General features: G+C 35.0%; 1 protein-coding gene across 4 annotated transcripts in view; it reads right to left on the reverse strand.

The window, feature by feature from the left end:
- The window catches only part of CCSER1 (coiled-coil serine rich protein 1), a 1345367-nt gene that overhangs the window by 383636 nt on the left and 939790 nt on the right, over nt 1–21941 (reverse strand). The window lies entirely within an intron of this gene.

A 21941-nucleotide genomic window follows, 5' to 3' on the forward strand; every position in this document is an offset into this window, starting at 1 on the left:
GTCCCATTTCCCTTATCACCACCAGTGGGGTTCTTGAAGGGAAATACAAACACAAATGCTATTTGTCAGTTGTGATTATCTAGTTCAAAGTGGTCCTATATTTTAGTGTTTGAATAACAGCAATTTTAGAAAATCAGTTATTTTTAACAAGGTTCACCAAATACAAGGTACTAAGGCATATTTTATCATAATAAGTTGAATGTACTAACCAATTAAATATTCTAATTAAAGGACACTGAATACCCTTCATCACTGATAAGAAATTTCAATAGTTCCATTAACCTCTAAAACTTTATTAAATAAATTTCTACTTTCTGTAGATAAGAAAATATTTCAGGACCTTGTGATTTCTCAGTCTTTTCATTGTGAATTTAAATCACCATTATATTATATACATATGAAGTTTCACTTAACTGAATATCTTGGTTAATGAAATCACAAATAAAGGAGGATTTAATTGAAATATTTACTTTAAAATAATAAAATAATTTTTATTACATATATATTTTTTTTTCTAATAAACCTTTCTTATAGCAAGTGGTAGCTAAAGAAACTTTTTACTTTCTTTTGAAAACTTTCACATCTAGGGGTGGCTGGGTGGCTCAGTTGGTTGAGTGTCCAACTTCATCTCAGGTCATGATCTCGGTTTGTGGGTTTGAGCCCCGCATCAGGCTCTGGCCTGACGGCTCAGAGCTTTGAGCCTGCTTGGGATTTTGTGTCTCCCTCTCTCTCTCTGCCCCTCCCCCACTCACGCTTTGTCTCTGTCTCTGAAAAAATGAATAAAACTTAAAAAAAATTTAAATGAAAAAAATGAAAACAAACACATCTAAACCAGTCTCATTTCATCCAAAGGAGACTGATTATTCATTTAAAATAGTGGGTACACCCTCACCCTTTTCTAGCCACTATCCTAACCACAGTTTTAACAAAAGGTAAGTAGATTCTTCTATCGTGAAAATTGGCAAAGAAAGATGAACAATAAACAAATAGAGACACAAGATAATTTCAGGAGGAATTAAGGGATATGAGGATATAAAACAGACTAACATGCTAGTGAGAAATAGAGGCTGGAAGGAACCACTTAAACTGGTTGATGATATCCAGAGGAAAGGAACTGACATTAACTGCATTCTCGGGTATATCTCAGTGTGTTGGAATTTGGTTTTATTTTTTATTTAATCTCAAATGACAACAAAAATACAAAATGTACAACCAACACACACACACACACACACACACAAATGCATTATGACTTCATTAAATACACAAATAGGCACTTTTATCTCCATGGAACTGAAGATAACTATTCTTTAATGTATTGGTTAGGTGGATAGGATAATTTGAATAAAAAGAAGCTTACATGTGATTCCTGACTGACTCTTGTTACGTGCTTTTCTTTGATACTTCTGGTATTCTTTTGTTGACAGGTATGAAGCACATGATAAAAGAGTGAAATTCTTTCTCTTTCCTAACCCCAAAGACCCCCAGTGAACCCACATAAAAGATCTCACTGAGTATTGGAAAGGTCTTGTCTATAACTCAAACAGACAAACCTTCTCTGGCATCTTTGTGGAAACAGGAAGTCTACTATGTAAGACATGTCAATAAGTGCTGTACTAAACCGAGTTTCTCCATAGAAGAATCTGTAACAATGTGGTTGGTCTAGGGGGTGGAGATGGCATGATACACCATCCAGTAGCAACAAACAGAATTAGTGTAAACCCCAACATTAGGTTTAGAAAGTTGGGTTTCTGACTTCATTAAAAGACCATATGCTATTATTGCTGCAATGACTTTGGTCTCAAATAAACTGAGTTTTGTGAACCCAAATTGTAAATCCAGCTTTCAAGTTTCACACTGGTTGATTGTGCAGGCTGACTCCCAGATCAAATTTATTCACAGGGACCTCTCCTTTTCATAAAAGCCTTGTGGATATCTAGAAGCCTCCTTAGAATTCAGTGTTCATTTTATGGGGGGGGGGCCGCAGGACTAACACACTTCATTTTTTTGTCATCCTGAACTCACAATGGCTAAATAATTTATAAAGCTTATATAGGTAGCAAGAATTTCACCCAGTTTTAACATGACTTTATGTAACGCTAATTGTTTTAATATCACAATAAAATAACTTGTTATTTTTGAAGCTGGAGATCTAATACGGTATTTTTTTTTTTTTTTTTTTTTTTTTTTTGCTGCATAGCAGACTCTAGGCTCTATGAGAGTGAGTCTATATCTAAATTATCTCCAGCACCCAAACAAATGCTTGGCACAAAGTAGGCATTCACAAATATTGAATACATAAGTGTATAAGCATCTGTATGCAAAGTTGAAATATTGCAATTTTTAAAAAGAGTCAAAAAGATTTCAAAACTTTTTGTGGGTTAATTTTTGAAGCTCACATAATTTCCATTTTTTTTTCTTTTTACAGTTATAGTTGGTGCAAAATTAGATATCAGAAGTTAATAGACAGAACTGGAATGCTTCTTTCTATTTAATTCTGCATTTTCCCTCTTGCTTCAGTAAAACACACAACCCTTCTGGTCCCAAATTCTCAGACACAGGTGGCATTCCTGCTGACATATCAGTAGTGGGAACAATGCATCCATCATCAGAAAATTATATCAGGCATACGCTAGAACCACTTAGCAGCTGAAGCACTGAAGGGATAGCATTAGAGAGAAAAGATAAAAGGAACTGGCAGAGAGAAAATGTGGATGCATCTCCACATTCCAAACCACCAAGGATCTCAAAAGCAGCTAGGCAAGAGCTTAATGGGGCACAGTTCAATTTTACAATTAAGAACAACTGTTTTCAAACGAGCCTTAGCATAATGATTAGGCATAGTAAATAGAGAATATAAAATAGAATTGGGAAGGAATGTATTGCAAGAAGTATGTTCTGTTCTAAGCAACAAGAACATTTACCTGCCTAGAGTGAATGTTATATCAAATGCTTGTATCTAAATTACTAGCAACACTGGTATAATCGAAGGCAATTTTTTCTGGACCAACATAGTATTAAAATTAATGTTTCATCCTTTGAATATAAGAAATTATGCACATCCATGAGAAATGTGCATAATTTAAAAGATTTGAAAACATGAGTAACTATTGTCATACATTTCAAAGATAATCCTTGAAAGCAATTGTTATGTTTCCTCCACTTTTTTTCCCCATATTTTTAAACCTAACATTTTCTTCAAACGAAAGAGAGAATCATCTATTCAGTTTTTGGAGATATCACCCAATGCTACTTCTGCCACGACTACTATTACTAATAGTAACTGCAAATATATTTAGCTCAATCCTAACCACTTTACACCATCAATGAATCCTTATACAACCCTCTAAAGTGGTATTATCCCTCACTTTACATATGAGAATGCTGAGTTTCTAGAGTTTAAGCAACTTGCCCAAAATTATAATTGGCTGAGCTACAACCCAAAACCATTTCTGTCTAATACCATAGTACTTAACTCCCAATCACTATGCCAACATGTCTTCTTGTTGATGGAATTTAAACAGCAATTTCTTTGTTGAGGCTTTTGTAAATGGTATAGTTTTATAACTTATGACTAGTTTATCTCTTAATGACTTAAATTAGTTTGATAATATTGCTGCAGTATTATCACACCTTAAGACATGGGAACAGTAGTACAAGAAGAGGAAAATGGGGGCGCCTGGGTGGCGCAGTCGGTTAAGCGTCCGACTTCAGCCAGGTCACGATCTCGCGGTCCGTGAGTTCGAGCCCCGCGTCAGGCTCTGGGCTGATGGCTCAGAGCCTGGAGCCTGTTTCCGATTCTGTGTCTCCCTCTCTCTCTGCCCCTCCCCCATTCATGTTCTGTCTCTCTCTGTCCCAAAAATAAATAAACGTTGAAACAAAAAAATTAAAAAAAAAAAAAAGAAGAAGAAGAGGAAAATGAATCAATGAATGGCAATGAATGCTTTGGGATCTAAGAACTTTTATCTAACCTTGAAGTCATCCTATACCTTTTGTCTGTCCTACATACTCCACATTCAGCAAATTTGTAGATCATCATTCTAAAAGATAACTCAAATCCACTTGATGCTCACCAGCTTCTCCACTGTATCCTTAATTCAAGCTGCCACCATCTTCCTCTAACTTACTAAAATGGCATCTCAACTTGCCTCTCTTTTTCTCATACTTGCCCCCCTTCCATTTTCAACCCAAACACCTTATCCACACAGCAGCCATAATGTTTTGCTTCAAATATGACTGTTGTTATCCTTAATATATTCACTGTTTTATCAATCCCCATCTTTGAAACAAATCTGCCTTCATATCTGCTATACCCTCCACACCACTTTGGGCTCTAACATCCCACACTTGACTATTGCTACATATGGAAACTCCCTTCATCCTTTTGGGATTTTCACCATGTATCAATTCCTGAATACCACACCACCCATGTGGATATACTGGTTGCACTGTAATATCCCAAGTTATTACATATTCCTATGGGGATATTCTGTTGTTTAAGCTTTTAGACCTGGCTGATCCACCTTGGCCTGCCCTCCAAGTGCGTATGCTTACCTTATTCTGCCCCCTATAATGGCTCTAGGCCTGAAATGTTTGGGAAAGGAAGAAGAGGAAGAGGGAGAGCTTTAGATAGCAACTGAATAAAGGACAACACTTTTTCTTGGACCTACAAGGTCCTCCTTACACCAGAAAGTATCTAACTTCTAATATCATCTCTTACCTTTTCCTCTTACTCTGGCCTTGAAGCACTTGTTTCATGAACACACCAAGCACAAATCTGCCTAAAATCTTTGCAGTTGCTATTTTCTTGACCTGGAACATACATCCCCCAAGATTCCTTTAGGCCCACCCTCACCCCTCACCAGACCCAGCCATTCTCATCTGCCTGCCTTGACTTATTTGAATTGTTGTACTTTTTACTCCATTATATCATGTTATTTTATATTATGTTATAGTCTACTTCCTTGAAGTTGAATGTCACAGAGATTTTGTATGTTTTATTCAGTGCTGTATTATCATTACCTAGAAGAGGTTTGATACAAAATGTATAGTTTCTCAATACGTTGTTTAGGTAAATAGGAGATATTTGAGACCTCAGACCCTGACTCTGCCTGCCAAAGAATTTTCATCTTTGAACTGTTGTCTTGTGCCTTTGTTTATCCATCTCACTGAGTATTAATTTATAGCTGCTAGTTCTTCCATGTTCTGCCATTATGTCTGTGTCTGCTCAGGCCTGTTTGGTACACTTGGGTTACTGAACTTCATACTAGATTCTGGTAGGACCTGTGTAGTCTATCCTTGGATAGCCCAATCTCATTTATTTTTATCCCCACAGAGATAATAAATTCATCCACCTTAGCTGGCCTAGAACACTTACTGCCAAATCATTGCCATGAATGTTTTCTTTCATTATCTTTCCAATAGTCCATTCACTGATTTCACAATTTTGTTTAGAAATTTTCCTTTTTCTCATTTATGCATATCATTAAAGCATTTGCCAGAAACGTACTTACATATGTTGAAAATCTTAGATTAAGCGTGTCTTCATTCTCCTCTGTGTCACTTTGGACACAGATTAATGCCAAAATGATCAGTTAGCATTACTAAAACCTTATTAACTGTGAAAAGGAAATGCTTCCTTCCTACTTGTGATGTCTTTCCTGGCACAGGAGCATCCACTAGTGCAGCTCCAGGCCTCTGTCCACCCTTTGCTCTTTCTTTCCAAGAGGAAGTGGCTGATTACATGAGTGGTAAATTTGGGGAAGGTAAACCAGTCATAGCTCAGAACTATGCTTCTTTTTTCGGGGGATCTCTTAATCTGCCCGCTCCCGACCCCACCCCACCCCCCACCATGGAAGGAAAGTTCTCCCAAATTCAGGTTTGCCACCTCTTAGGTAGGTAAGTTTGCCTAATTCTAAGAATTGGTGTTAGGAAGACTAGTCCTACTAATTGATAAAAGAAACTGATATTTTGTCCCTTTTACGTAGTTCCTTGATATATCTCATTTCATTTATTGTATTATTTTTTATTATTATTTCTTTTTAGACAGAAAGCACAAGTAGGGGAGAGGAGCAAAGAGAGGGAGAGAGAGAATCTTAAGCAGGATCCATGCTCAGTGCAGAGCCCAACATGGGGTTCGATCCCCTGACCCTAGGATCAAGACCTGAGTGGAACTCAAGTCGGTGCTCAACCAACTGAGCTATCCAGGTTCTCTATCTCATATAATTTAGATCCCAGAGCTGGGATTCCAGCATTGATAAACTTTTGAAAACTTTTCTTGTTCTAGTAGTATTTTCCCTCATTTTTATTTTTAATCAATAAGTGCAAGTTAGGTGATATGTTCAGAGTATAAATTGGCTTAAGCTTGGAAAGACTCCTATTTCCAAAATAAGGAAACTTAGTCATTTCTTGGTGTATGCATTTGCAACCATGGTGTTTTGGCAAGATAATGTATTTATATGTTAGTTCATATTTTGATCTCCATATTACATGGGAATTGAAGGAATGAAAACTATTTTTTCCTTCCACAACAGCACAAAGTTGACTGGGCTTTGTTTTAATGAGTATGGAAGCCCTTGCTTCAAAGAGTTATTAATGACTTTTTTTTTCTTTTAGGATCAAAGACAAAAATTACTAGGCACTTGTTACTGAGGGACAAGAAGCTGACACTGTAAGAGGAGAAGGTATAAATGGCCAGTCTTAGAAGAGAGAAAGATTTGCTGCTGCCAGGAAGAGGATGAGGATGTAGAAATTTGATCAAATGGTATATATCTTATCCCCTTTTGAAATAGGACCATGAAATATTACCATGGTTGCAGGGTGTCTTTAAATATTAATCACCACAATCACATCTGGCCTGGCATTTATGAATCCACTCGGTCCACCCAACAGAGCCCCAAAGAAGATAGAGGACCAGACTTCACAGCAATATAGTGGCCACATATATACATTATATTATAACCATTGAGCTATTGGAACTGGAGCTCTCTCTCATTCTATGAGTATCTTAGAATTCCTTGAATAGTGAAATAATATTCAGGAATGGGAGGAGCGTCACAAAAAGAACTAAGATGGAATTTCTTGTTATGCTGATTTTAAAAGGTATCTGTAAAGAAACTACTATCATAGAACATTAGATAATAGAACATTATTATCCCAGTAAGTTTTCTCATGCTTTCTTCCCTTGTACCCACCCCCAGAGACCACTACTGTTTTATTTTTTTTTTGTTACAATAAACCAGTTTTACATGTTCTACAATTTAATATAAAGGGAATAATATAGCACGTAAGCTTTTCTGTAAAGCTTCTTTCATTCAGAATATTGTTTTGCATTTCATAAATGTTGCTACCTGTATCAATGTTTTTAATATTTTTTTTATTGCTGAGTAGTATTTCATATGAATATGCCATAGTTTATTTCTACTCTCCTATTGATGGACACCTAGGTGAATTCTAGTTTTGGACTATTACAAATAAAACTACTGTAAACATTCTGGTACGTATTTATTTGGATACATAAGGGTTTTTTTGTTTTGTTTGTTTTTTGTTTTGTATTTTTTTTAATTTTTTTAACGTTTATTTATTTTTGAGACAGAGAGAGACAGAGCATGAACGGGGGAGGGTCAGAGAGAGAGTGAGACACAGAATCCAAAACAGGCTCCAGGCTCTGAGCGGTCAGCACAGAGCCCGACACGGGGCTTGAACCCACGGACCACGAGATCGTGACCTGAGCGAAGTCGGACGCTTAACTGACCGAGCCACCCAGGCGCCCCTGTTTTGTACTTTTTAGGGGTAAATATCTACAATCAGTTTTTCAGTTTTGCTTAGTCATCTGCAAAGTGTATGCTTTGTGTTATACAAAACTATTACAACATTTTTCCAAAGAAGTTGTGCCATTTTACACTCCCACCAATAGTCTATGAGAGTTCTGGTTCTGCTTGGTCCACACTTTGATCCTAATATTGATTTGTCAGTCTTTTAAATTTTAGTCATTGTGGTGAACATTTGAAATATTTTAAAATATTATTTAATATTAAATTGTAAAAACTAGTCAGTTTATGTAAAGGAAGGAAAAATATCTATTTTAAACACTAGTGTTTAAGGAATTGACCAACATAGTTAATGCAACATTAAGATTTGTTGAGTAAAGCAATTTTGTAAAAAAATACCTGAAATGTTTTTATGTCTTTTTCTTTGCACTGAATTTGCTGACATAAATTGAGTGACATAGTTCTTTTATTTCTAGCCTCTAAATATTTATCTGATTCATTTTTACCACCAAATAACATTGTGTTACTTTATATTTATGTCATTCATTTCCCAGAGTTTTACTCATTTTTACTTATCAAATTTGCATTTTTCAGTCATGCTTGAAATTCTCAATACTACCTTCTCCCTTTATGAATAGAGTCAATACAGTCTTACCTCCTTTCACCCAAATATGTATCTATATGTATTCCTAATACTCAGTATGTCTCCATGCTGTCCATATGTTGTTTCCTTCAGGTAGACTGCCATTTCTCTGGTCCATCTTATATGCATTACTCTAAGTATCCATGCACATACCTAATTTTCCATTCAAAGTAGACACAACTGAAGGAAGGAAAAATCAACCTGCAAGTCAGTTGTTTGGAACTTAAAGGTGAATACTAAAATGTCTAGGAAAAGATGCAAATGATGTCTAGATGGAAGATTCCAGAGACTCATGTTTAAAAGGTACATGAAATCAAGAATGCCTCAATAATCTTCGAAAGTATATACAGAGAAAACTAGAAGTCTTCCTGATATCCATTACCAAACATGGCAGCCTGAGTACCTGCTATAGCCATTACTACCAGTGTTTTCTTGCCATGTTTCGTGTTGCTGTTGACTGCTGGTTTTCTACTCTGAACAGATATACACGTCTCTATAGGTGACCTCTTCCTTAAGCAGGAACTGAAGTCTTTTAGAATGCCTCTCATTTAATATGTTGAAGTCAAACTTCTTACTTTCCGATCCTCTGGCCCCTTATACTGTTTTCCCATTAGAGTTTCAGTTCCAAAGAAACAAGGCCTTGTCTGTATTGTCATGGTTGTATTCAAGAAATATTTGTCGAAAATAAACAAATAGTTTTATATTGGTTGAAGTCCTTGGAGGGAGTTTTAGTCTCAACTGAAGTTTTGTTTTACTCTACAAGAATCCATCTCTGAAGAACACCATTTTTTTTTTTCCTTTTAGCACCTTTCAGGTATAGGAGGTTAGTTTCACCTTTCAAACACAAAGACCTATTTACTCATTAGAGGTAGGGTGCTTTTAAATATACAGGAATGATTACTGACACAATTGGGTGGATGTGGTTAAATTCATGAGTCTTTTCTTCTCTTGATAGAAAAAACCCACAAATATAGGGGCGCCTGGGCAGCTCAGTCAGTTGGGCATCCAACTTCGACTTTGGCTCAGGTCATGATCTCATGGTTCACGGGTTTGAGCCCCATGTCAGGCTCTGTGCTGACAGCCCAGAGCCTGGAGTCTGCTTCAGGTTCTGTGTCTCCCTCTCTCTCTGCCCCTCCCCCATTCACACTCTGTTCTTCTCTCTCTCAAAAATAAATAAACAAAATTTTTTTAAAAACTTACAAATATATAAAATTAACCTTCATTCTATTACAAAGGCATAGCAAATTTCTTCAATGTTTTAAATGGACAAATTTCTCTTTCTTCCATGCTATTTATATATATTTTTATTTTCCCCCAGAACATACCCAATTTATCTATCTATTCCTTTAGATTTCAGTTTAAACATAATTTCTGCAAGGTGCCTTATTTGTATGCTTACATTATGTTGATTATCTTTGTTCTATTTTCTCTTTGCTGTCTGCATTTCTCACATCATAAAATGTTACTTTACTTTTACTTTTTAAAGATTGTCTTTCTTGCTAGAGCTCATGTTGATCTTAGTATCTGTTCTATTCCTAGTACTTTTCCCAGTGTCTGTCAGGAAGCAGTCCTCCATAATGTTTGTTGAATGAATGCATGATTGAATGCCTAATAATCCTTTAAAATATCATTATACCTCCAGAGCCCAGCAATGACAAAATAGAATAAAGAGAATCTAAGAATAATTGGTTGAAAGAAAGAGAGAGAAAGATAGGAAGAAAAAGGAGGGAAGGAGAGAAGAGAGAGGAAGGAATGAAAGAAGTAAGAAAGGGAGGAAGGAAGGAAGGGAGGAAGGGATTTGATATAAGAAAATATCAGTGAAAATTTAGGAGTAAAACTACATTACCCTCTATACCTCACCATCAGTTTGCATGAAATTCATGACAATTCTTGCCTCTAGCTGCTTTCAATGTCACTAACATAAAATGTACTTATTTTTATTGACCACTGGTAAAAGAAGCATGGGATGTCTGTAATTAAGTACAATGTTTCTAAGTGTTCCTAGCAATGCTTGAAATATATCAAATAAAGAAAGCAATATTAGTAATAATTGAGATCATGCATTTCCTCCTGAAACAATGTGTGTGTGCATTCTATACACAGTAAGTGGCTTTTTAATGAGCAAAACTGTCAGCTACAGGTTTTAATTTTAACTTTACTTTAATATTGAAGGAAAAAATTAATTACCAAATCATCTCGAGTATATTCAGAATATCTCAATAATTTAAGAGTGCCTTCAAATTTCATTATTGGTAAATATTTGACTACACATTACATTTCAAAGTAAATGGCCTTGTAAATCACAGGTAACTTAAAAATATTTTTATATACAATAATGAACACTGTTTTGACTTATCTGTGTGGAAAATTTAATGGATTGAGAATGTTATATTAAAGGATATAAAGAATAAAACATTATGTTCTTATGTAAGTTTTTTAATACTGTCTTTCATTTTAATTTAAAGATCATGAAAAATGTTTTATTTTAATTGCAAACATAAGTTCTTTTCAAATCAATATTAATAATGGCATAACTTCAATATTTTTCTTTAGTTATGATTTATGTCAAAAATAACACTCTATATGAACCTTTTTATTAAAGAATATATTTTCAGCAATAATCATGTACATTATTGGAGAATGCATATTGTTCATGATGTTCATATGCCTAAAGATGTATGCTATAGAGGGGTGCCTGGGTGGCCCAGTTGGTTAAGTGTCCGACTTCTACCCAGGTCATGATCCTGCACCTCATGGGTTCGAGCCCCGCATCGGGCTCTGTGCTGACAGCTCAGAGCCTGGAGCCTGTTTCATTCTGTGTCTTCCTCTCTCTCTGCCCCTCCCCTGCTTTCACTCTGTCTGTCTTCCAAAAAATAAACACTAAAAAATGTGTTTGAAAAGATGTATCTTATAGAAAACATAATGCCCTAATTTTATGGGAGTGTGTTAATGATTAAAATAGCAGTATTTTCTTTAGTTAATATACTTGTATACAATCTTTGTATAAAGGATTCACATATTGCCAGAAATTTTAAGAGATTAAGATGCAATTAGAGTAGACTTTTTACACAATGGTTGATTTTTAATATTCTGTTTTCATATAAAAAGACAGAGCTATTATATATATATGTGTGTGTGTGTATAAATATATATATATTTGTGTGTGTGTGTATATATATATATATATATATATTGTTTTCATACAAAAATACAGTTAAAAAGGATATAAAATATATACACATGTAGGTATGTCTGTGTGCATATATATATATATATTTTTTTTTTTTTCTGAAGTAATACATCTAAATGAGACCCTGAGGACTTTTATCACAGGGCAGTTCAAGGCTTTATAGTCCTCTATGGTATAAATCAATCTCATTCACAACTTAATGCAAGATTGTTGATAAGTTCAAAAATCAGTTCAGTGGTCTCTGATTGCTTCCCCCAGGTAGAATTCTCTTCTCCCATTTGTGTCTACATCTTGCCCTGCACAATTCTTTACTGTATTTATTTATTTTTAAGTACTCCCTTGAGGACAGAGATGATCCCTAGGCTTTTACATTTATAAAGGACAAATGACTCACATTATAAACTGTGGTAATAAAAAACTTGGCTTTAACAATCACATTACCTCAGGTTCAAAACTTTAGTTATTTAACCACAGTTATAAAAAATCATATCTCAGTCAATAATCTGACATCTAGAGGTACTAAATGTATATTAATTTATTATAAAATTTTCATAAAACTTTCTGCCTAATTAAGATTTATCAAATTCTATTACTCAAAAATATCATTTTCTGTAATTAGAAAGTAATCTTTTACCACAAATCACTATTAAAGCCTTACATCCAGTGCACTTTAGATTCAACAGACAGTAATTAGCATGGTCACAAAGTTATAGACTTTAAAGAAATAACCAAGTACCAATCTTTGATCAAAATCTGATCAAATCTCCTACTTGGTTTTCATCAGGTCTTTTTTCAGATATCACTTTGTCACAAAGGTCTTTATTTTCCTATGTATGTACTTGGTTTTCCACACCTTTTTTTTATATATAGCATAGAATATATACACATGTTTTAATATAGCATACATGTGGGTATATATTTATACATATATAGGAATGCATATACAGATATATTTTTATCAATGTATATGTTTTATATACATATAGATGTATTTATATGTATGAATGTATGTGTGTATGTGTATCTAACTCCACTAACACATTTCATTTTTGCTATAGCTCCAACACCTGGAACAGAAGTATAGTACTAGGCAATCGCTATGCATTTACTGAAGAATAAATATTATATATAATAAAATTTAAATTATTTTTCAAATGGGCTTTGTTTCAGAAACACGTAGAAAAAATATTTTTTATTTGATAAAATTATATCCTTATTAGATAAAAGCTAGTCGTCTGTAGTTACAGCAAAGTATAACAAACATAAAGATAAGCATAAACATTGATAGTGGTTAAGGTATACATTTTTGCTAGTTATTGCCAGAATCAAAAGATAAAACTAATTTATCTTGAAACTAATTGATGTATGTGGTAGATATTTACTAATATTGAAATGGTTAATCTGAAATAAGTCTATTTTAAAGCTCAATTCTCAAATAACCACATGTCTTTAAAAATTTTTTTTTAATGTTTATTCATTATTGAGAGAGAGAGAGAAATACAGAGCGTGAGCGGGGGAGGGGCAGAGAGAGAGAGACACACACAGAATCAGCAGCAGGCTCCAGGCTGCGAGCTGTCAGCACAGAGCCCAACACAGAGCTTGAACCCACTAACTGCAAGATCATGACCTGAGCCGAAGTTGGATGCCCAACCAACAGAGCCACCCAGGCACCCCCCACATGCCTTTTTTAAAAAGTCTATTTATTTATTTTGAGGGAGAGAGTGCACATGCACAAATGGGTGAGGGGCAGAGAGAGAGAGAGAGAGAGAGAGAGAGAGAGAATCCCAAGCAGACTCCACGCTCAACATGGAGCCTGACATGGAGCTCAGTCCCAGGACCATGAGAACACAACCAGAGCCAAAATCAAGTGTGGGATGCTTAACCAACTCAGCCACCCAGGCCCCCAACAGTCTTTTTTTGACTAACTCATCACATCTAACAGAATACTATTCTTAAAGTATAATTTTCTGAAAATACATGTTGAAATCATTCTAGGACATAGTAACCAAATAAATTACATTGAACTAAAAACTGTGGGTTTTTTCCATATGTTAATGGCAAATTCACAGTGCTGTATGATTTAGATGAGGATTTCTCAACAAGGGAACTATTGACATTTCAAACTGGATAATTCTCTGTTGTCTAAGGAGGCTTTCATGGGCACTGTAGCATCCTTGATTTTCTATCCATCAGATGCCCATAGTACCCTTCTCTGAATTGTTACAAACAAAAAAGGCTCCGGATATTGCCAAATGTCCCTGGGGTAGCAAGATTGTCTTGGTTTGAGACCCACTGATTACTAAATATAATTTATTACACAATGTCTGAATCAAGGATCTTTGAGCCCCAACTAATTCAAGATTACTAAGAAAGGTCTGTGAATTTGCGTCACATCCTTATGTATTTTAGAGCTATAATTGAAAATATTGTTATACTATTACTCAGTGCCCTAATACCAGGGACCAAATCATTACATTTGAGCCACATTCTTTCCAGGAAATATTTATCTTCATAGATATATGAAAACTGTGGAGTACAACACACATGCGCGCGCGCGCACACACACACACACACACACACACACACACACACATGCACAGAGAGAGAGAGAAAGAGAAAAACCTTGCATTTTCTCCTTGTTTTCTTTGACTCTCATTTTAGTGTTTATTGTTTATGTCCTGTAGATCCCTAATACCTCAGGTACCTTAGAGCTTGCATAGGGAAGAGGGGAAAACTAAGGAAATATATTTTAAACACAGTCTTGTTTTCTTTTAATTACTGGATCCGTGGACAGTGATTATAATTTTCGAAGTTCAACATCAAATTTCAAGATCCATTGCCCTTTGTAGAAAGTATACCTTTGAAGTCCTCTTTAACAAAAAGAGAAATTGTTATCCTGCCTCTGTAGATACCAGAAAAATGTCCTTAACATTGTGGTAAAAGTTACTAGTTGTTTCCTATCATCCATAATCTCAATCTCTGAGTTTGGGAATCTGCAGTTTTTCACAGAAGCTTGTAACCACACAGAGTAAAGGCAATATTTCCTGGCTTCCATTGCAGCAAGGTGTGATCATGATTCTAAGATTTGAATAAAAGGAGGCAAGTGAAAATGTGTGTTCAACTTCCACTTTGTGTGAGTGTGATACAGGGTGATCTTGAACCATGCAAAGGAAGGCAATTCCTAAACCCAACAGAGCAAGATAAAAGAAACATGAAGCCTGATAACTATGTACACAGACTTTGCCATTTGGGTCTTTTTTTTTTTTTTGAAAATTATTATGGATCCCTGTCACAACAGCCAAACTAATATCCTAGCTAATACCATAATACCAACAAGGCACCAATAGAGATCAATATTTACATTACACACATTTCTATTGATTACATTTAGAGCACACAGAAAGTGCTAAAAATAAGATTAGTATATAATCAGAACTCTGCCCTGAAGAACCAAAAGAAGTAAAATGGGCAGTCTGAAACCTGAGTTCAGAAAAGCAACATTATTAACTTTAGCAGGGTGTTATGCATCATTAATAATTGTGAAGATAAATAAGTACTATGGATATAATGTACAAGATGACATATACTGCCATATGATATATATGAAAGTTGTTAAGAGAATAAATCCTAAGAGCTCTCATCACAAGAAAAAAAAATTGTGAATTCATGAGAATGCTGAAGAGTCCAAAGGTGTGATCCTTCTTCAAGTCTGCTTTCATTTTTTCCTGCCACTTAGATCTGGGACAACTTACAAGATGGACATGGTTTTGGATGGAAAGAGAAATGCTTCTGGACTGTGCTCTGCTTGAAACATCCCAAAAACACACTTTTTTTTCCTTGTCCCATACCTGTCACTGAATAGTATATTTTCTAAAAAGCATTGTAGTATTTGAATTATTTTCTTCATCATTTATAAATGACTCCTCTCAGCTGCAATGTTTATGGTTTTGCTGTCTATGGCTTTGTTCTATTTTTACTCCATGTGGACATTTCTGAAGCATATTTTCTTAGCCTCACAAAAATGCATTGTACATATTATCTTTCAAAATATCTTGTAAAAATACTTAGTGATACATAATTTTCTTAAATACAAAATAATTTAAAAAATTTTCTTTTGCAAATTTAAGATTAACAAACAAGACATAGCATATAAAGAATGACAGTGGAAATAAAAAAAAAAACAAGAATATTAATCATATATTGTCCAAACATTTTGAGAACATATCATTGAGGAGGAAAAATGTGTATGGACCTAATAAATTGAGTAACTCTGCCTTTAGGAGTATTGCTTGCTGTTCACTGGAACATAAGATCCTCATTTACTAGTAGTGAATCATTTTAGAATGACAGTGCAAAATAGTTTTTTTACATATTTATCAATTAATACTAAGAAGACAATCCAATGTTCAGAATACTTTTATTTCATCAGGAAATAAATACCCTTTTGCTTAAACTCCATTAAATTTCTTTTAAACTAAAAGTGTTAAGTGATACGCTATTTTAAGTACATTAATTTTAAATTTGGTTCTAATTATTTTCTTTTAAAGTTTATTTATTTTGAGAGACAGAGAGTGAGAGAGCATGAGGGGAGAGGGGTAGAGAAAGAAGAAGAAAGAGAATCCAAAGTGGGCTCCATGCTGTTAGCACAGAGCCCAACACAGAGCTTGAACCCACGAAGTATGAGATCATGACTTGAGCTGAAATCAAGTCAGATGCTCAACCCACTGAGCCACCCAGGTGTCCCGGTCCTAATTTTTTTCTTCTCTTCTCTTCGCTTCGCTTCGCTTCTCTTCCCTTCCCTTCCCCCCCTTTTTTTAAATGTTTATTCATTTTTGAGAAAGAGAGAGCACAAGTAGGGGAGGGACAGAGAGAGGGGGGCAGAGGATCTGAAGCAGGCTCTGTGCTAACTAACTGCCCAATAGCAGTCTCAAACTCATGAATCATGAGATCCATGAGATCATGACCTGAGCTGAAGTCAGAGGCCCAACCGAGTTAGCAGGGAGCCCTGGTCCTAATTATTTTCTTATGAAAACTTCCTACATTTGCATTCTTTTCACTCTACCCCTTTCAATATTTTTTTTAATTGATACTCCTTTTAGTCCCATATTTTTCCCATGACTTCTGGTACTCCCGCCTTTATGTTTCATCTCTGTGGCTCATGCATATTTACACATGTGATGGCATAGATATTAATCCCTCTATCAATATTCTCCCAACGTTGTAAGAAATAGCCTCTTCCTCCATTTTCGTTAAAGCATGAGAATTCTGAAATATTATTTTCAAGGGGATTCCTCATAAAAAAAACAATATTAGAGTTAATCTTTTTTTCTCTTTATGCTTGCTACACTGTTGAAATAATTATTTTATCTCTCATTTGTACTAAAATTAGCACTATAAATTTCCTCTCATATTGAAACAGCAAAATGCTCTTTTAAACTCTGTGAGACACTCTCTAGGTGGCAATGGGTTGTGTCACATTGTTGCTTCTATACGGAAATCTATTTTTAAAATTACAATCCTGATGTGGCATCTCTAATGAAAAATCATAGAAAGCTATTTTTCTCTTCTATATCTTTTCTTTAAAATGGAATCTAATAGAAAGTAATGTAATGTGTAAAGAACAGGTATATTCAATTATCAATTATTTGGAATTTAAGTGACTATGAAATATAACAGATAATCTCAACAACTTATTTAAAGTAATGGCTTGTATTGATTAAAAAATAATAAAATCTTAACATAAAGTTTACCCTGAGCTTCATGGATTCCTATCTCTTAACATTCTTTCTTTCTTAGAGTTATTCACCTATTCATTTGGTGAATTTTATTGTCTATGTTTTGTGGGTGTTGTGCTAGGGAAAATAATGGTGACCAAAAAGATGTAGTATGCCCACTTATCAATTTTACAAGCTAGGAAGTAAGATACATACAGTAGCAATTATTATGAGAAACAAGCAAACAAACATGGGGATGTCAAAATTAGGAATATATAGGAACTCCATGGGAACATAGTGAGATTTAGTCCATCTAGGGGGTAAGAGTAGCACTATCCAATGGAACTGTAACGTAAGGCACATATATAATTTTAAATTTTCTAGTAGTCACATTTAAAAAGTAAAATACAAATGAACACTAGGGTTAAGCAGCATTATTTTATATAATACAGCAGCCAAAGTGAAACACAGTCTTCCTCAAACAATAAAGTTATGTTGAACAGAAAAATATCCTGTACTACTTCCATTTTAAAACTTAAATGAAAAAAATTAAATTTAAGTAAAGTAAGAAATTCAGTTCCTCAGGCACACTAGCCACATTTTAAGTGCTCCATAAGCACATGCTGTCAGGCAACATTATAGAGAGCAAGTTTAGGATAGTTTTTTACTTGACTCTATCAGCCCCCTTTCAGAATGCCTTCCTGTAAAACAGAGGCTGGAAAGCTTAAAACTCTATTTCCGAGTCTCTCCAGAAGCTAGGATGGGTCCTGCTGATCAAAAATGTATTCACATAAGGCTTAGATTCAGAAATGAATTATGTGGGGAGAAAGCAAGGGCAAATGGCAGATGTTTTGCTGACACGGATCATGGTAGGGGTTGTATGTTTCTGGGGCCAGAAGCTTCGGTGGCAGCTTCCTGATAATGAAGCTTCTTGATCTTGACAGAGGACAAAGATCCTTTAGTAGTACAGTTCTTTGGTTTGGCATCAAGTGTTGTTCTTAAAAAACCAGCCTAGAGTCTGCTATTTCAGCCAATTTCACATTTTCAAGATTTAGTGTTACTCTAATAAATCCATTTGTGTGTAAAATTGTTAGAGTAGATTTCTCTTCTGAACAAGGATCCTTGATCAACAGGGGGACTAAGAAAGACCTCCCAGAGAACAGACTTCTAAGCCTGTTTTCTGAAGAGTAACAGAGTTCATTGTGCATAAAAGTAAAAGGAAGTGTGTTTTGGACAAGAGGAAATATTTAGAAATGTTACTAAATAAGAGAGAATGTAAGCAGAGGTGTCCAGAAGAGTCGAGTATCATTAGAACAATAAAGGGAAATGTGAGATTGTCTTAAAACAGATGGCTCAATGCATTGAAAGCCACTTCACAAAATGGGCAATTCAGTGAAAGCAACAATCCACCAAATGATCAATTCATCACATTTATATATTTACCAATATCTTGTTTATTATAGTAATTTATAAAGCTTACAGTAATGCCTAGATGAATTAGCAGAGTGTGGTCGGGCGGGTTGTCATGACCCTTCAGACTTTTCTCCTGTGCCTGTCTTTCCTCTGTATCTTTCCAATCTCCCACTCTTAACCACTCAGACTCTCATTCTGGCACAAGCAGCCAAGGATGTGCTATTTCTTTACAATGGCAGGTGTCCCCTCTCTACTTGCCTCTCAATAGCAGGGATCTGAGCCCAACCCAATCTAAATTATTCTTTAAATGCTAAGATTTGGAAAAAAAATAAATGCTAAGATTTGAGATCTATTCATTAATAAAAAATATTTCTGATCATATTCAAGAAGACTTTTAAACAAAGAATATATTCATTAAAATAATAGTTTTTAAAGAAATCTAATCTTTGACCCTTAGCTTTTACAATTGAACACCTTCTGTTTTTTTTTAATTTTTCCATGTTGAATACATCACTGACTATAATCAGGAAGATATTTCTAAGCTTTGGGTAAAGTAACAGATTTAGTCAATGTAGAACATTGGTAAACTCATCCTGCAGCTGCACTTGCTGGGCTGGAAACAAAGGAGAAGAGAAATGCCAAGTCTTTGGAGGTCTATTTAAAGAATGGGGGCTCCATCTTAAGAGCAAGGAGAAGTCACTGCAGAGTTGCAAGGGAATTGGTGTGAATCACTGCAGAGTGGGGGAAAAAATGGAGTCTGGAGACTGAGGGTGGCTGTGCTCTCAATAATCTGAGATAATAATCTGAGATCTGAGAGATAGGAGAAAGAGACATGTTTGAATATGTTTTTCTTATATCAAGTATGAAAATTAAAGCACTATAATTTTTATACTAATGGGGAATAATGAGAATAACTAAAATGGATGCATTACAAAAATCTTGAGCCGCAGAGCACATAGCTAAGTCACAGTAGGGATAGGAATCTTTGGCACCTTCTGCTTTCAGAATATTGCTTCCCATGAAATGAATTTCTCCCATCTGTTACTCATGGATTATATTAATATTCTCAAGTAGACCACAAAGAAGATTCTGTAATGTCACTTGTAACACCTTACCCTAAAATTTCCCATGAAGTTAGTAAAGATTGGCTACTTCTCTACTCTTATCAGATCTCAAAATTAGCATTGTGCCTGCTAAAATACCAGTACCTTATGCATTTGACTTGGGCACAAACCAAGGTAGGAAACTGGCCAGGGGAGACTAGAGCAGTTAAAAACATTTTAATATCTGCCATACTGGCTTTGACAGAGCACATCCAATGAAACTCACCTCCCCACACCTTGTTTGTTTGTTTGTTTGTTTGTTTGTTTGTTTGTTTGTTTTTAATACCATTTGTATCAGAGTCCAGTGTTAATAGTTCCCTTAGCACAGATAATCTACATCTATTAGGGAAAATCATTATAACTACTGACCATTTACTGACACTCAAAACCGCAAACTTCAACACCTAACAATTTATTTAAAATACTTTAAATTTTACAGTTAGGAAAATAAAGAAATAAATATAGCAGCTTCAGTATCACTTTCTCCTTTTATTTAATGATAGTTGAGTGTAAGTTTTCAGATAACCATTCATTTTTTGTAGATAAAGCATGTGAGTTATTTTTTTTTTAATGTTTATTTATTTTTGAGGAAGAGAAAAAGCATGAGCAGGGGAGGGACAGAGAAAGAGGGAGACACAGAATCTGAAGCAGGGTCCAGGCTCCGAGCTCTCAGCGCAGAGCCCGATGCAGGCCCTGAACCCATAAACCATGAGATCATGACCTGAGCCAGAGTCGGACACTCAACCAAATGAGCCACCCAGGCGTCCCATGTGAGTTATTTTTAAGGCAACAGAAACATTCTAGAGATATTCCTGTGGTAAAGACCCCAATGAATTCCATGAATAAGAGAAAGCCATGGTCTTTACAGAGGGTGTGGATTTCCCATTTGACCTTATTCTAGCAAATACAATGAAACTTCCTAAGATGCATCATAAATCACTTCAGTGAAATTCCATTCCACTTGTAGACACCTATCATGTGTGGGTGTGTATTCTGCACTATATACATGTGTTACAATGAAACAAAGGAAACTGAGAATGCTGATAAAAACTATTCCTCTCACATTTACATGATGTGATTTGCTGTGCTAAGATTGCTTATGAAGATCAATAAAATTTTTCTCAATTTTTGAGACCTATCCTAAATGTCACCTCTCTTATACAAGGACTTTTATGGCTGTTCTTATTGCCTCAGATTTGGTCTCCTTCTGTTCTGAATCCTAACAGCATTTTATTTTTATTTTGTATAGGCATTTACTAAATTTTTCTTTGTACTGTGGTTATATTTTGCTCTGATGTATCCCTCATTTTCAAAAAGAGCTGTCATCTACACTACATTACCAGCACCTTTCACAATGTTCATTTTAATATATATTGGCTAAGTTGATTTAGAATCAACATTCATTTAAAATTATAATAGGAAACATATAGTTGGGTCTTCTTATTGAGTCAAAAGTTAAGATTGCCTTAAACTAAAACACAGTTGTAAAACCCTTATTACCAAATTCATAACAATCATAAGAGGCATCAGGTCAGAAGCCTCTCAAAAAAATAAAACCAAGATGATTCTAAAGTAGAAGTGAAAATATAAAATTAGAGGGGTGTTTTTCGCACCTAGGGGTCAGGATATCTCAGAGGTGGCACTGAGTTCAAAATAGGGACTTAGGTAAGAGCACACCAACAAGTTTTACTGACCATGGCAACTATTCATGTGATATTTTTTTTAGTTTTCACAGTGCTATTGCTTACAGTAAATCTGCTACATTTGCCCCTCCTATTGTGAATAAATTTAAGCTTGGGATATTAAATGATTCATTTGAGGTTAACAGTGAGAGCAAAGCTAGAACTGGTCCAGGGTTCTTTCCAATGAAAAAGAGGAACATTTTTTTTCTGATAGTTTTCTTTTATCAGTCTTTATGATACTAACAATATTAAGAGCAGAAATGAAGTTGATTTTAACTTCCTATGACTAAGTGATAGAGAACATGGTTCCTACATCCATTATTTTCAGGAAAATTTAGTTATCATGGAACTGGATCATTGTGGGAGATGTTTGCCATGGAATAAGTTTTAAATTTTTTTTTTAATTTTTAAAAATTTTTAAATATTT

The sequence above is a fragment of the Herpailurus yagouaroundi genome, unplaced genomic scaffold (genome assembly GCF_014898765.1).
Source record: "Herpailurus yagouaroundi ecotype Mexico unplaced genomic scaffold, PumYag 28, whole genome shotgun sequence".
NCBI lineage: Eukaryota > Metazoa > Chordata > Mammalia > Carnivora > Felidae > Herpailurus > Herpailurus yagouaroundi.